General features: G+C 36.9%; 1 protein-coding gene across 1 annotated transcript in view; it reads left to right on the forward strand.

Moving 5' to 3' along the window:
• Positions 1 to 17,176, forward strand: part of STK3 (serine/threonine kinase 3) — a 311,659-nt gene that overhangs the window by 240,118 nt on the left and 54,365 nt on the right. The window lies entirely within an intron of this gene.

Genomic DNA, 17,176 nt, shown 5'->3' on the forward strand with positions numbered 1-17,176 from the left:
GGTAGAGATTTTTATTAAGTAAATTTTTGTTTCAGTATGTATTACATATTTGTAATTTTATATTTGCATTTCCATTTTGGAGAAGGAAATGGCAGACCACTCCAGTATTCTTGCCTGGAGAATCCCATGAACAGAGGAGCCTTGTGGGCTACAGTCCATGGGGTTACAAAGAGTCAGACACAACTGAGCACGCACACACATAAATAGCATTTATTTTTGCCTATTGCTCTGTAAGATTTTCACTTAAAATAACTATAGCTATATTTGTTAATAAATACATTTTTGTTATAAAACATAAAATTTTAGATATATGTGTATCTTAAAAATTTTTAAGTAATATCAAGTCATTTTGCTTAGACACCAAGCCTCTAAATGCTTTGGGATTATAGATATTTTTAATGTTAAATACTTTTCTCCTAAATATTGTGATTATTTAAGTTTTTTAATAATCAGATAATAAAGTTTCAAAATCTCTCCTCAGTAAATTTAGCACTAATTGCTAGCAGCTATTAGCAATAGCACAGGTTAGTCTGAAATACACTAATTATAGTATCGCCTTACTGTTTTTTCAATTTTGAGGTTATAAATTAGAAATCTGTATTTCTATACTTTCAATGCAATTTAATTTTATGCTGTCTCCTTTGAAAATATGTATAAATTATTTTGAATTTTGCCACTCAAGCTTTAAATCATTCATGAACACAATGAATAATGTAGAGTACTTGGCCTCAAAGAACTCTGTCTTAACTCAGTCGGAATAAATCTTAACAGCCTCTGGATAACAGTTTGAAATGAGCACAAAGTAATGAATAAATAATCATAGTTGAGAAATAGCAAATAAAATTATTTAGTTCTGTTTTGGTTAGTCTTTGCTGCCACCCCCAAAATTTAGTAGCTTAAAATAACTTTTATTTGCTTACAATTTTGTGGGTAAGCAGTTTGCCCAGGTTCAGCTGAGTGGTTCTACTAGTCTCACCTGGAGTCTGTCACATGGCTGTAATCATCTAGCAGCTTGACTGGAGCTAAATGATCTCCAAAATCACTCATGTCTGGCCATTGTGCTAAGAGTTGTCTAGGCTATATCACCCTATCATGCAAGCCTGGAAGTTTTATGTTGTGGTAGCAGTGTTCCAAGAAGGTGATAGAAGAAGTTGCAAGGTCTTTTGAGCCCTAAGTTTAGAATTCAATATCATAAAAAAAATGAGTGCTTAGAAATAATCTTAACCAAGGAGATGAAAGACCTGTACACTGAAAACTACAGTGTATTGCTGAAAGAAACTAAAGAAGACACCAATACATGGAATGACATCTCATATTCATGGATTGGAAGACTTAATTTGGTTAAGATGTCAGCATTGTCCAAAGCAAACTACAAATTCAATATAATCTCTATTAAAATCCCAATGTCGTTTTTTTTACAGCAGTAGAAAAATCCATGTAAAATTCATATGAAATTTCAAGGGACTTGAATAGTCTAAAAAACCTTGAAAAAGAGAAACAAAGTTGGAATTCTCATCCTCATTTCAAATCTGCTGCAAAGCTACAGTAATCAAAACAGACAGACATGTAGACTGATGGAATGAATAGAAAGCCCAGAAATAAACCATCACATATACAGTCAAATGAGTCTTCCACAAGGGTACTAAGACCATTCAATGAGGAAAGGATAGCCTTGTCAGGAGGTAATGCTGGAAAAACTGAGTAGCCACAGCAAAAGAATGAATTTGGCCCTTTACCTTACACAATATACAATAATTAACTCAAAATGAGTCAAGGATCTAAATAAGTGTAAGAACTGTATCTGTAAAACTCGTAGGAAAAGCAGGGGGAAAGCTTATGACTTTGGATTTGGCAGTGGTTTCTTAGATATGACACCAAAAGCAGAGGCAACAACAACAACAAATAGATAAACTGAACTAAAACTTTTGTGCATCAAAGTACACTATCAGCAGACAAACATCAGCCCACAGAATGGGAGAAAGCATGTAAGTCATATAGCTGATAAGGGGTTAGCACCCAGGATACAACTAAATGGGAGAAGACAATGGCACCCTACTCCAGTACTCTTGCCTGGAAAATCCCATGGGCGGAGGAGCCTGGTAGGCTACAGTCCATGGGGTTGCGAAGAATCGGATAGGACTGAGTGACTTCACTTTCACTTTTCACTTTCATGCATTGGAGAAGGAAATGGCAACCCACTCCAGTGTTCTTGCCTGGAGAATCCCAGGAACAGAGGAGCCTGGTGGGCAGCAGCGTACAACTAAATGACTATAACTCAACAACAAAAAACTAAGCAACCCAGTTTACAAATGGTCAAAGTACTCCAGTAAATATTTCTCCAAAGAAGATATACAAATGGCCAGCAAACAAATGAAAAGATTTGTTTGTTATCATCAAATAATGATTTCCTTAATCATTAAGGAAACACAGGTCCAAACCATGAGATACTATTTCACACCCATTAATTATATAAACACACACACACAGACAGAAAATAAGTGTTGGTGAGGATGAGGAGAATTTAGAAGGAACCCTTCCTTGTGCACTGCACGTGGGAATGTAGATTGGTACAGCTATGGATAACAGTATGGCATTCCTCAAAAAAACTGAACATAAATTACCATGTGATCCAGCAATTCCATTTCTGGGTATATACCCAAAAGAAATGAATAAAAGCAAAGACCTGAATGGGTATCTGTATATCCACATTCATAGCAGTGTTATTCACAGTTGCCAAAAGATGGAAGCAACCCAGTGTCCATTGATAGATGAACAGATAAACAAAATGTGATATATACATACAATGAAATATGCTTCAGCCTGAAAAGGAAGGAAATTTTTACACAAACCATAACATGGATCAATGAACCGTGACGATAATAAGCTAAGTGAGATAGCCAATCACATAAAAGGATTCTGTGTGATTCCACTTACATGTGGTATCTAGTCTATCTAATTGATAGAAACAAAATAAAATGGTGGTTGCCAGGTACAGGGGAAAGGGGAAGTAGGGAGTTATTATTTTTTGAGTGCAGAACTTCAGTTTTGGAAGATGAGAAAAGTCCGAGGAATGGAGTGTCGTGCTGGTAGTGCAGTAGTGTAAACATACTTAATGCCACTGAACTCTACACTTTAAAGTGGTTATACTTGGTCGCTATATGTCACAAGGCCAGTCCAGATTCAAAGGATGTGGAAATGGATTTTACCTTGTGATGAGGAGAATAGCCAAGTTGCGCTGCAGAGGGTCCTGTGAAGTGAATGAGAATTATTGCAGTCATTTTTGTGAATAATCTATGAAAGTTGTCATAATGAAAAATTCAGCAGAATTTAGAGTGATGAATTTAGGAAATCAGAGGCCATTAGTGGTTTGGGCAAGGGCCATCTCATACCCCACTTTTAGAATATTCACACACAGCTTTTGACATGCGGCCTTCTACTGTCCCTTTTAAGCTCATTCTAGTTTTGAGTCAGAGCATCAGTTTTTCCAGTGGCCAACTTCTGATAACATTTTCCGCCCGTCATAGATTTTGCAATCCTTCTATCTGGAAATTCCAAAATTTGTTAGAAAACATTAGCTTAACAAATGTCCTGTTTTCTGGTTTGGATTGTGCTAGGCGCTATGAGTTTAAATATGTGTGTGTGTGTGTGTATACATTTGTTAAGACAAAATATAAGTTAGTAAAGTGTTAAATTGTAATCCAGAGCGATAATTCAGATATTATGTGGTTTTACTAAGAGGAGGACTCCGTAAAGGTTGGAGAAGGGAAGACTGGCAGTACAAAGGATGATGCATGTAATAAAAAGCTTAGAGGTAGGAAATGACAAGATATATTGGGTGACGATGATGTGGAGACCTTCAAGTGCATTTGGAATAATACGGGAGATAAAATGGAAAGCTAGGTTCGGGTCAGATGGTGGAAGCCTTAAATGTAAGATTGCAAATTCTGAAGTTTTATTTCCTAGAAAGTGGAAAACCAACTGAAGTATTTTAGGTTGGAGAATGGCACGATGAAAAGAGTTTTAAGAATACTGGTCTTGATGGTAGCATGCAGAACTGATTGACAGAAAAAGACTAGAGGTGGGGGAATCAAGTGTGTGAAATAGACTTTAAATAATACAGTAATAAAATGGAAAAGAAGCAGCAAAAACAGGGAGAGACGTAGGAGACACTAGAAAGCTTTATCAGCAGAAATAGCTGACTTACTAAAGAGACTATATTGGTTAAGATGAGGAGCTAAATAATGGAAAGTGAAACTTAAAAAAAAGAGAGAGACAGAGAAGGAAAATAAATTCACAGCTGGGAAGATTCTCCATGAGATCATATGACTGGATTTAATTTTTTCAGGATTATTTCTTTTCTGACTTACACAGGGCATGTAGCTGTAAGAAGGGAGAGGGGAGGGGGACGGAATGACCAGAGCAGGCGTTCTTCCTTCTCCAGCGTTTACCGCACCTCTGAACTGCTCAACCCTCTCATCACTTGGAGGAAAGTGAAAAATGTTTGCAGTAGCTACTGAGAGAATGCAAATGGGAATAAATAAGAGATGAAGAAAGGAATCATTGCCAGAAGATGAATAAAGAATTGCTAAGAGAAGCAGTGAGTGTATTGAAAAAAAGGAAGAGTGTGTAAGAGGCTAAAATAGAGTAGGACAAGAAGAAGCAAAGGTGGGACAAAGTGTAAAGAATGTAATAAAATATTTTGCTTACAAAACAAGAAAATGGACTAAAAGCAAAGACCAGTTTCCATTTAAGACCCCAGCTGGTGTTGATAAGGGAAATCTGGTCTTATTTATTCCATCGTATATTAGATATAGAATGTTAAAAATGTGACTCATCACAGTATAAAGTGTGTGCAGGTTTCTGTGCTTATCTCCCCTCTTTATGATGGATCTCAAGGACACCTTCTAAAAGAATTAGATTTTATATGATTCCTGTGTCTATGAAATACAAGTTGCTTGAAACTATCAAAAGTCATTTTGACTGCATTTACAGGACATGGAGGGCTTTTCCTTGTGCCTTAAGAAAAAGAGTTTTCAAAAAAGAAAAACGAAAGCAAATACTTCTGTCTGTCTTTTGTAGTATTCAGAGCAGATTCCAAAAGGGCAAAACTTAACTCAGAAAGACACCTGCCAGACAGATGTGCAGAGTAGGAGGCATTCTTTATCTTGAAGTCTGCATGCAGCTTAATTTGTGTATTTTCTTTAGCATTTGTCTTTTAGATTTTCTGTCAGTTGGTTGTTTCCTGTTATGTTCCTGGATATAAGGAGATGATAAGAGAAATAATTTGTGATTTTACCATCTTGAAGGTAGCATAAAGATAAAGATAAAATGTATTGAGGCTAACTGAACCAGTTATTTTAACTCTACTAAATAAAGTTCTGTTTAGGGTGTGGCTATGAAAATTTCTAACACAAATGTAAAAGGCAAATCTGTTTATTACAGCACTCATCTAATGTTTCAGTTTTTGTTAGAATTATTTCCAAACAGATTTAGCATCCAGATTGTTTAGTGTTAATTGGAGAGCATGTATGAAGATCATGTTTTGCAAAAATTACACTGCCTTTCATACTTAAATAGATATTCTTTGTGTAATGTAAAGATTTTGGAATAAGAACAAAAACTTTAAAAGCCATCTGTTAATCCACCATATTGGTTCCAAATTTTAAAAAAGGAATTGGATTGACAGTAATTGCTAGTATAAGAGGAATTAGATAAATCAGTTATTTATTTATTTTTTGTTTTGCTTTTGACTCAAACTGAAGGTACTGTTAATTGTAAGGTAACTTTTAAAAATGTTCTTTAATATTCAGTTTGTGTTGCTCTTTTGAGCTAAGGGACACAAAAATCTGCCATGGCAACACTGGAGAAACAGTCTCCATAATGGTGGCAGAAGGCAGATAAAGTCCTCTCCTTCAAGTATAAATGTGCCCTGAGCTTTGCTGAGTTTTTTACAGTTCTTCCTCCGACTCTGGATTGGCAAATCATTAGTGATAGGGGGGCGGGGGGGAAACACAAAACCCAAGAAACCTCAGTGCTGCCAACTACAGAAAGCGGTAAACCAGGAGGAAGTACCCAGCCTGCTTCTAGAGCCACAGGGGCATTTTAGGCATCTTCCCCTCCTAGGATCTTTTCTGCCCACCAGAGCAGCCAGCAGCGGTGGAAGGTGATGAAGTGGAGATAGTGGTGGGGTCCAGGAGCCCACGCAAATGCTTGTAGTGATGCCAGGCCTTTGGAAAGCCCTCAGCCACCCAGGCCCTTTAGAGAGCCTGGAGGTAAAAACTTCAGCCAACAGCATCTGCCAGTTTTCAGCAGCATCGCAGTATGCTACCATCTGCTTTTGCTACTTAAATACCCGAGAGCGCCTTTGCTCTTTAAAGAGATGCTGGCTCACAACTTCCCTCGTGGTGCACTCCTGAGTCAAAGAACTGCCTGTTCTCCTCAGACCCTAGTTGTGTGCACCAAGGAAAGCACTTCCGCCGAGGGAAGTCTTTAAGCATATTGCCATCGATTAGTTTTGCATTAATTAAATGATTCCTGTCAAGTATTTCCAGATGTTTGCAAGAGTATTACCCCCGTATGAGAAGATAACTGTAGATCCTTCAGATTTATTTCTTCTTGGGTAAAGAAGAAATAAACACAGAATCTCAAGCTCTTGAGTGGCCAGCCCTGGAGAAGCGTTTATGATCACAGGTGTACGTGCAGCCTGAACTGGAGCGTTTGTGGCACACGGTGCTTTCGCTGCTCACTCTTCCCTTCGAGCGCCAACAGGAAATTAAAATTAATGAGAACCCTGCACTTTGAAACACTTGCAAAATTCTTGACTGTTGCAGTCCTTCGCCAGCTCACGAAATCTGGGCTGGCAGTTGCATCCAACAGATGGTGTGCTGGGTGCACAGTTGCAGCGTGTGATTGTCTAGGTCCGTGTTGACTTTTTATAAGATTTTGGCCATCAGTCTACTGCAGCATTAAGACAGTCGTAACCTTTGTTTTGAAAGAGTGGGGGCCCTTCTTCAAAGATAAGCATTCATAGACAAGTAGGGAAAAAAATATTAATGGTCACCAGGCAGCTAAACTGAATTTAATTAATTCTGTGGTAAAGACCACAAAAACTTTAGCATCTCTAAACCCTTGCACTGTTTTTTCCCTCAGTATAATTTAATCCATTTGGACACCTAAGGTAGAGTGAGCATTTTGCTTTCTATTCCTAAATAGGCTGTTAAAGGCTTCCAAAATTTCAGAAGATTTGTTTTGGTGCTTGTGTCTAGGCAAGATCTACTGAAACATTAAGCTAATTCTGCTTGCATAGGTAATTAATGCCTTAGGTTAAATCTCACTATATCATCATTTCCTTTACAAATTAAAGTGAGCAGGCCTGTACTTCGTGGATTAATTAAGATAGAAAGCACAGGTGCAGTGTGTGGGTTCTTGTCACCATGTTGGAATTTATTACGATGTTTAAAGCACGTGGCAAAAAGAAAAATGGTTTCCCAAAGAGTTGTAAAAAGCCTAAACTTTGCTCATGGTAATTTATTCTTTTAAAACTGTCGTTTATCTAGAAGAGTGTGTTGAAAAATTGGCTACTTTACATTTTAAAACAACGATGTTAATACTCTTAAGCATGTTGTGGCTAATGTTGATGTCTTAGGAAGTTATTTTGGCTAAGTGCACTTTTTGTTCATAACCTCATTTTGAATGTTTAGTCAATAAGCAGTGGAGACTGCTGGGTGATTATGTGAAAAAAACATGTTAAGAACCAACAGTGGAATTTAGGATTATAGAGTGGACAATAAAACTTATTGCCTTCTAATTTAAGACCCATGTCTCTCAGTATTTACTTCTTAAATGAGCCATGAGACTTCAAACAAGTTGTTAGGATTGACTGAACCTCACTAGTTATCAGGCTGTGTTGACAATAGAAGAGTCCTTTTTTTAGTTTAACCATCCTAAATGAAATGTCTTCAAGTCTGAAACTGTGTGTGTACATTCATGCTTGATGCAGGTTTAGTGTCAGAGCCCTTTCCGTAACTGATCCCATCATACTTCCTGATCTGTATCTTTCACAGTTACCAGTACGTAGTTCATTTTGGGTCCATTAGATTTGTTGGCCTGGTTAAGCTAATGTACCTTTCTCTCTCGTCGTAATTTTAGGTTGGAAACTTTTTCCATTTTACCTCTCATTTGTTAAATGTAGAAAGCTTTCATTAGGCTGGATCCTTTGGATTAGAAGACATTCCAGTAAATTACAACTTTTTAAAAATCAAAACCTAGTTGTCTTGATTCAGAACCAGACTAGTTTTATTTTATAATTTTGTCCATCAATAATAGAACCATCTTTCCAGAAATATAGACAGATCATACAGAGATAAGCAAAAGAGGATATCAAACTAACATATAGTAGCAGATAAAAGAATTTTGATATAGAGATACTTAATTATATTGATTTATTTTTAAGACACATTTTAATGGCTTTTAACAAAGGAGCTTTTTTTTCTCCTTCATGAATTGAGTAATGGTGCATATTAAATTTGATATGCAGTATACTCATAATTAAAGCTGTTTCTTATTAGTGTCTTATAAAAATCTCAGTTAATCCTTCAATTTAGTTTTTTTCTCTCCCTTAATATGAGAATGCAAATTAAGCTAATAGTCATGGCTAAAAATATTTAGATGTGCAAAAAGCTGATAATAAGCCACACACTTTTACTGACTAGTCAAATGAAATGAGTAGTTAGTTATGGATTATTATTGCTATGGAAGAAAGTTCTGAAACAGTCATTTTCATGATTATAATCTTTGATGAAAAGAAATTTACTGACTTTAACTCCTTAGAACTTCAGTGATGGTACAAAACTCCTGAAAATCGCCTGACTTTGTTTTTTTTTCTTTTTTTTTTTTTGTGGGGAGATTTCTTGGTGCATATCAGATCTAAGGTTATTTTTATTTTTATTATTTTTTTTTTTTGGAAGGGTTTTATTCTTGTTTTTTTTTTTTTTAATCTTTAATTCTTACATGTGTTCCCAAACATGAAACCCCCTCCCACCTCCCTCCCCATAACATCTCTGTGGGTCATCCCCATGCACCAGCCCCAAGCATGCTGTAATTGCCTGACTTTGATTTTAAATATTCAATTATTCTTACCCTGACTGTGAACACTGAGTATCACTTGGCATATAAGGCCCAATAGACACCAGATGGTTAAGTTCCCCTTTGATTCACAGAAATCAGTGAATTACAGCTAAGGCTGCAAACAAATTCTGCCTTTCCAATTTTCCTTTACTTTAGAATTATAGGTATAGTCTTACTGAAAAATATTCTTGATATAGATGAAATTAATAAATTATCCAACCCTGACCAATGTAGTAGTCAGTTAACAGAAGCTCTTTAGACATGCTAAAAATTCACCTCTTTTGTCATTTTTTAAGCATTTTCCATAAGTTAGTCAATCTTTGAGTTTCTTTTTATTTTTTACATCAGTTGCTCTCACTTATAAGAATTTCTTCCTTGTCTGTACTCATTTATACCTTTCTTTCTCTTGACTCCACACTGGAAGTCTGAGGCTTCCATCCGTTCTGAGCCCATTCCACATTTTGGTGGAACTCGGGATAGGATGCTGCATAAAGTTTAACATGTCAGCATCTGAGATTATTTTTCTGACTCATCAGTTCTTTTCAGTTTAAAGTGATAGGTTCAGTTTTGTCTACCTGTGTAATTTTACTGCTCAGGATTTTCCCTGTCCTTTTGCTTCTGGATGTTAATTATTAGCAGAAATAATAGCTAATAAACATTGAGAATTTATTGTGTGCTGAGTACATTTCAAAGCATTTTCTTGAAAGTGATCCTTTTGCAGAAGGTACTGTTGTAATTTCTCCCCCCTCCCCTTTAAAAAAGGAAAAAGAAAAACTGAGGAAACTAAGACATAGAGAGCTAATAAGTTCATAGTCGAAGTCACATAGCCTCTGGGTGGCAGAGCTAAAATTTGAATCTGGGAGATATGACTGCAGAGTTTGCCCTGTACAATTAATTGCCCTTGACAGCTACACTGTTGTTAAGCCTTTAGTGAACAGGCTGTAGCTTGAGCCTGAAATCAAGAAAAATAGAAGATGGGTAAATGATGGCACTGAACCCAAACTGTAGATGGAGGCAAAACTGATGATGACCGTTGGAATAAAGTAGATTTCACACATGGTGCAGACAAAGGTGCAGGTACAAAGCAAGTTGGCTTAGCAAGAAACACAGGAAAAGGCTTTTCTGCACACTTCAGCTGAATGTGAGAACAGGTCCTAAAGGAGACAGTGCCTGCAAAACAGAGTAATATTGGGAATGATTTGGGAGTGACCTAGGTTGTGAAGGTCTTAACTGCCAAGCAGGTATTCAGCCTTAATTCTGTGGGCAGTGGATAACTAGTACAGAGTTCTTATCAGGAGAGTAACCCTTGTCAAATTGGTTTTTTAGTGTTAGAGTGAAAAAGATAGGAATCGGATAGACTGGAACCCTAGGATGGCTGTATTAAAGCCTGTTGAAATTGTCAAATGGTTAAGACAAAGACAGTGAAATTAGTGATGAGAGATTCGCTTTAAGAAATATCCTAGATTTAAGAATCATCTGGATATGATGACCAATCGTATATAGGGGATTAGAATGAAGAAAAGGTTTTCTGATCTAGAGAGTTAGATTGATGATGTTGCCATTGTTTGAGATACAGAGTAGAGAGAAAGGAAGAAGGGGTTTTGGAGATTGGGTTTGGAGGGTGAGCTGATTCTGTTGCAGATGGATTAAGTTTGTAATGTCTGGAGGCCATACGGTACACTAGATAGTTGAAAATTCAGGATGAAGCTATGATTCTGGGAATATTTGGCCTAGAGTACGTGAGATCACCCAAAGAGAGCCTTGAAGTAAGGAGAGAGAGTTACCAAAAGTGCATTTTTAGGGAGTCCTAGGCCAGCAGAGAAGGAGCAGTGAGCAGTGGAGACTGGCTTTATCTAGCCTTGGATATAAGCTGAGTCAAGCTTACTTAAGCAGGCAGATAACAGCTGTCACTTGAGAATTTACCAGGGCTGACATTTTACTTTTTTTTTTTTTTCCTAATTGGGGGCTGTATCAGTCTAAACTAGAACTTCATAGTTTCAGCTACCAGATTTTGTGTTCTTAGCTCTTTGAGGATTCATCCTGGTATCATGATTCATGCTGGTACATTTTTAAATGTAAACACTTTTTGTGTGTGTTAATCACTTAGTTGTGTCCAGTTCTTTGCGACCTCATGGACTGTAGCCTGCCAGGCTCCTCTGTCCATGGCAAGAATACTGGAGTGGGTTGCTATTCCCTTCTCCAGGGGATCTTCCCAACCCAGGGATGGATGGAACCTAGGTCCCCTGCATTGAAGGCCGATTCACAGTTACAATTCATTGGGTATAAACCTGAAATGGCAAACAGTGGATACATTCTCTAATCTCCTTTTTCTGCCCCCTAACTTGCCTTTCAACAAATGCTACAAGTTTCTGGTTACTTTTGGTTAGTAAAAGTCTGACTAGTTTAAAATGTGATGCTCAAATGTAATTTAAATCTCACCTGATCATTCCCTACCCTGTGTCTCAGGACAGGCCACCACAGTGGTTTAAGCTAGTCAGTATGCTTTCTCCTCTTCTGAGTCTCGCTCCTGGGGAGATGGGCAGTGAGAGGGAAGGGGTGAGCAGCAGGCTAGAGGAAGGCCAGAAGAGGCCAAGCTCATCACATGAACCTGGTCATCTGAAGATGGCCGGTCTTATTCTGGCACAGTCCAGTTCTAGCTGCTGTAGAGTATCTCTGCTGATGTTGCAGTTTCCATGTGGACCATATGTGTGGTTTTCTTGGGGTGAGAATCTTTCCTCCTTTTTTCAATGAACCACAAAAAACTGTTTTTCAGAAATGGGCAACTGCTCCGCCAGTTCAAACCCCTTTTCTAGTAATAGGACATCTCTGATATCCATGGCTCCAGGTGAGGGAATATGTTTAACTGTGAAAACAAACAGAATTCATGCAAAGGAGCTTAGAAAAAATCAAGGCAAACACCATCATCTCTGTTTATAGTTATTATTCTGAAAGGTTAGAAAAAAATCACATGGCATCTAAACAGCTAAAGACTTCCAAAACTATGTTGAATAGTAGTGGTGAGAGTGGACACCCTTGTCTTGTTCCTGACTTTAGAGGAAATGCTTTCAATTTTTCACCATTGAGGATAATGTTTGCTGTGGGTTTGTCATATATAGCTTTTATTATGTTGAGGTATGTTTCTTCTATTCCTGCTTTCTGGAGTGTTTTTATCATAAATGGATGTTGAATTTTGTCAGAGGCTTTCTCTGCATCTATTGAGATAATCATATGGCTTTTTTTTCAATTTGTTGATGTGGTGTATGGCCACAGCAATCAGAGCAGAAAAAGAAATAAAAAGAATCCAAATTGGAAAAGAAGAAAAACTCTCACTGTTTGCAGATGACTTGATCCTCTACATAGAAAACCCTAAAGACTCCACCAGAAAATTACTAGAGCTAATCAATGAATATAGTAAAGTTGCAGGATATAAAATCAACACACAGAAATGCCTTGCATTCCTATACACTAACAATGAGAAAACAGAGAAATTAAGGTAACAATTCCATTCACCATTGCAATGAAAAGAATAAAATACTTAGGAATATATCTACCTAAAGAAACAAAAGACCTGTATATAGAAAACTATAAAACACTGGTGAAAGAAATCAAAGGGGACACTAATAGATGGAGAAACATACCCTGTTCATGGATCAGAAGAATCAATATAGTGAAAATGAATATACTACCCAAAGCAATCTATAGATTCAGTGCAATCCCTATCAAGCTACCAACGGTATTTTTCACAGAGCTAGAACAAATAATTTCACAGTTTGTATGGAAATACAAAAAACCTCGAATAGCCAAAGCAGTCTTGAGAAAGAAGAATGGAACTGGAGGAATCAACCTGCCTGACTTCAGGCTCTGCTACAAAGCCACAGTCATCAAGACAGTGTGGTACTGGCACAAAGACAGAAATATAGATCAATGGAACAAAATAGAAAGCCCAGAGATAAATCCATGCACCTACGGACACCTTATCTTTGACAAAGTAGGCAAGAATATACAATGGAGAAAAGACAATCTCTTTAACAAGTGGTGCTGGGAATACTGGTCAACCACTTGTAAAAGAATGAAACTAGAACACTTTCTAACACCATACACAAAAACAAACTCAAAATGGATTAAAGATCTAAATGTAAGACCAGGAACTATAAAACTCCTAGAGGAGAACATAGGCAAAACACTCTCCGACATAAATCACAGCAGGATCCTCTATGACCCAGCCCCCCAGAATATTGGAAATAAAAGCAAAAATAAACAAATGGGACCTAATTAAACTTAAAAGCTTCTGCACAACAAAGGAAATTATAAGCAAGGTGAAAAGACAGCCTTCAGAATGGGAGAAAATAATAGCAAATGAAGCAACTGACAAATAATTAATCATGAAAATATACAAGCAATTTGTGCATCTCAGTTCCAGTAAAATAACCCAATCAAACAATGGGCCAAAGAACTAAACAGACATTTCTCCAAAGAAGACATACAGATGGCTAACAAACACATGAGAAGATTCTCAACATCACTCATTATCAGATAAATGCAAATCAAGACGACAATGAGGTACCATTTCACGCCAGTCAGAATGGCTGCTATCCTAAAGTCTACATGCAATAAATGCTGGAGAGGGTGTGGAGAAAAGGCAACCCTTTTACACTGTTGGTGGGAATGCAAACTAGTACAGCCACTATGGAGAACTGTGTGGAGATTCCTTAAAAAACTGGAACTAGAACTGCCACATGACCCAGCAATCTCACTGCTGGGCATACACACTGAGGAAACCAGAATTGAAAGAGACACGTGTACCCCAATGTTCATCGTAGCACTGTTTATAATAGCCAGGACATGGAAGCAACCTAAATGTCCATCAGCAGACGAATGGATAAGAAAGCTGTGGTACATATACACAATGGAGTATTACTCAGCCATTAAAAAGAATACATTTGAATCAGTTCTAATGAGGTGGATGAAACTGGAGCCTATTATACAGAGTGAAGTAAGCCAGAAAAAAAAAACACCAATACAGTATACTAACACATATATATGGAATTTAGAATGATGGTAACGATAACCCTGCATGTGAGACAGCCAAAGAGACACAGATGTATAGAACAGACTTTTGGACTCTGTGGGAGAGGGAGAGGCTGGGATGATTTGGGAGAATGGCATTGAAACATGTATAATATCATATGTGAAATGGATTGCCAGTCCAGGTTTGATGCATGATACAGGATGCTCGGGGCTGGTGCACTGGGATGACCCAGAGGGATGGTATGGGAAGGGAGGTGGGAGTGGGTTTAGGATGAGGAACATATGTACACCCGTGATGGATTCATGTCAATGTATGGCAAAACCAATACAGTATTATAAAGTTAATTAGCTTCCAATTAAAATAAATAAATTTATATTTAAAAAAGGAAAAAAAAAAACAGCTAAAGATTACTTTAAAATATACTTAGAGTGTTTTTCATCCCCTTTTCTGTTTCATAACTGAAACATTAAAAACAGTAGCATTATATCAGTTTACCTGTTGGTAACAATTTAATGCATGTTCTCTAAGTTAAATGAACATCCCTCTCAAGTCTTTATTTTGTAATTTAGGGGAAACCTGTTTTGTATTAATATTTGAAATAAGTATCAAATGAAAGCAACCTCTAACTTGCAGAGCAAGGTAACAGTGTAAGAGAAGGCATTCAAGAAATGTCTCAGTTCATACTCTTGACTCAATTTCATACTGATCTACTTAAGTATGTATTTGGCCTCTAGTATTTAGGATAGCTTTCCTTTAAGGGAAAATGTTCTGAAATCCTTAAGCATGACTGTGTACATACTTTTATTTTTAGAATAAAGAGAAATTTTATTGAATTTTTTCCTTCTCTAATAAACTAATCACAAATGTACAATATATGCAGTAGCTACTTTGTATTTTTAAATTAGGTTCTTGTATGGTTATATTTTAAAAGTTGTTGGTATATGTAAATGTTAAATTATTAGATACTATAGTTGAAATGATTCACATGCAACGCATGAATATGCAGTTGTCTCCGTAGATTTTATTCATTTATTTTTGTTTTAATTGGCATTTAGTATTTCTAGTCCCCTACTTTCAAGACCTGTACTTTGAATTTTTATAGAGCACAGTATCAAGGTATTTTATTAAATGGTGTGTGTGTGAGTTGCTCAGTTGTGTCCCACTCTTTGCGAACCCATGAACTATATTCCGCCAGGCTCCTCTGTCTGTGGAATTCTGTAGGCAAGAATATTGGAGTGGGTAGCCATGCCCTTCTCCAGGGAATATTCCTGACCCAGGGATCGAACCGAGGTCTCCTGCATTGCAGATGGGTTTTTTAACATCTGAGCCACTAGGGAAGCCCAATTAAATGGGAACCTGGAATAAATTCAGAAGATAGGGTTAAAAAAAAGAAAAACACCAGGCTTTGAAAATGAATCCTGTCATTTTTGGTGTCCAGGTTATACACAAATGTTCTCACACACACACACACACACACACACACACACACACAACCAACAGAAGAAACTGGCAAAATGAAAGAATTATCTCAACTCTTCATTCTAATATGTGATGAATTTCTATAATGAAGAAACGATTACCAGGGAAACTAGGTACTGTTTTCTTATGTATTATTTAGCAGTCAAATTCAAGTTAATGCCTAATCCAGAGGCACACCATAAATGTGCAAGTCCTATTTTTGTCTGTGTCAGAAGACAGTTAGTTATGTGTGCTATTTTTTTTTTCTTTCAGTTGCTTAATCAGTTTTGCAGATAATTTAGAAAAACTTTACCAGGCCAAAGGACCCCATGTTCCTTGCGAGGGTTCCAAGTGGATCCTCTTACTGAATTAGTTTCTAAAGGAAGATGAAAAGGCAAAGAGAGGGTACTTAAAATACTTTTGCTAAATAAATGACATATTAAAAACTGAAAAGGAAATTTGTTAGTATGTTCAGTCACACAGTCATGTCCAACTCTTTGTGACCTCATGGACTGCAGCATGCCAGGCTTCCCTGTCCATCACCAACTCCCGGAGCTTGCTAAAACACATGATATCGAGTCAGTGATGCCATCCAACCTCTGTGTCCCCTTCTCTTGCCTTCAGTCTTTCCCAGCATCAGGGTCTTTTCCGGTAAGTCAGTTCTTCACATCAGGTGGCCAAAATATTGGAGTTTCAGCTTCAGCATCAGTCCTTCCAGTGAACATTCAGGACTGTTTTCCTTTAGAATGGACTGGTTGGATCTCCTTGCAGTCCAAGGGACTCTCAAGAGTTTTCTCCAACACCACAGTTCAAAAGCATCAATTTATTTTCACTTTTCATTTTCTTGGGCACAATAGTAGCATGTGCTAATGTAGGAAAACATCCTTATTCTCAGAAGACGCATGCTGATGTATTTAGATGTGAAGTTCCATGTTGTTCTGTATGTACTTGACAGTGGCTCAAAACAGAAGTGTGTATGTGTGTGTGTGTGTGTGTGTGTGTGTATTTGGAAAGTAAGGTAAGTAGATACAGTAAACTGTTAACAGTTATTGAAGCAAAGGAGAGATTATATATGTGTTCATTATACTACCATATTTTAACTTTTCTATGGCTATTTGCAAGTTTTTATCATAAAGAATTAGGAAAAAGATGTATACTCCCTTTCTGTAATTATACTGAGTTTTTTTGTTAAGGTAGGTAGCATTTTTAAATATTTGACCCAAGGCAGCATATATAAAGTGCATTTATATTTCTATAGCTGCTTTTATTAGTATTTGCTTCTACCTTTACCTTTTATAATTCTTATATTTGTGTTTATTTTTTTTTGCACCAAACATTATATGTATGATTTTAAGAAAAGTTATACACATGCCCAGATACTCACTACCTAGGTTAAGCAATATAAATTAAAATTTCTTAAAAGCCCCTTATGTTTCCCCAACTCTTCCTATACCAATATCCACTATTCTTACTTTTGTGGTAATTATTAATATTACTGTTCTTTTCTTTGTAGTTATACCAACCAGGTGTATGTTATTTTTTCTTTTTTCATTTATATTTATC

This window comes from Capricornis sumatraensis, chromosome 11, assembly GCF_032405125.1.
Source record: "Capricornis sumatraensis isolate serow.1 chromosome 11, serow.2, whole genome shotgun sequence".
Classification (NCBI taxonomy): Eukaryota; Metazoa; Chordata; class Mammalia; order Artiodactyla; family Bovidae; genus Capricornis; species Capricornis sumatraensis.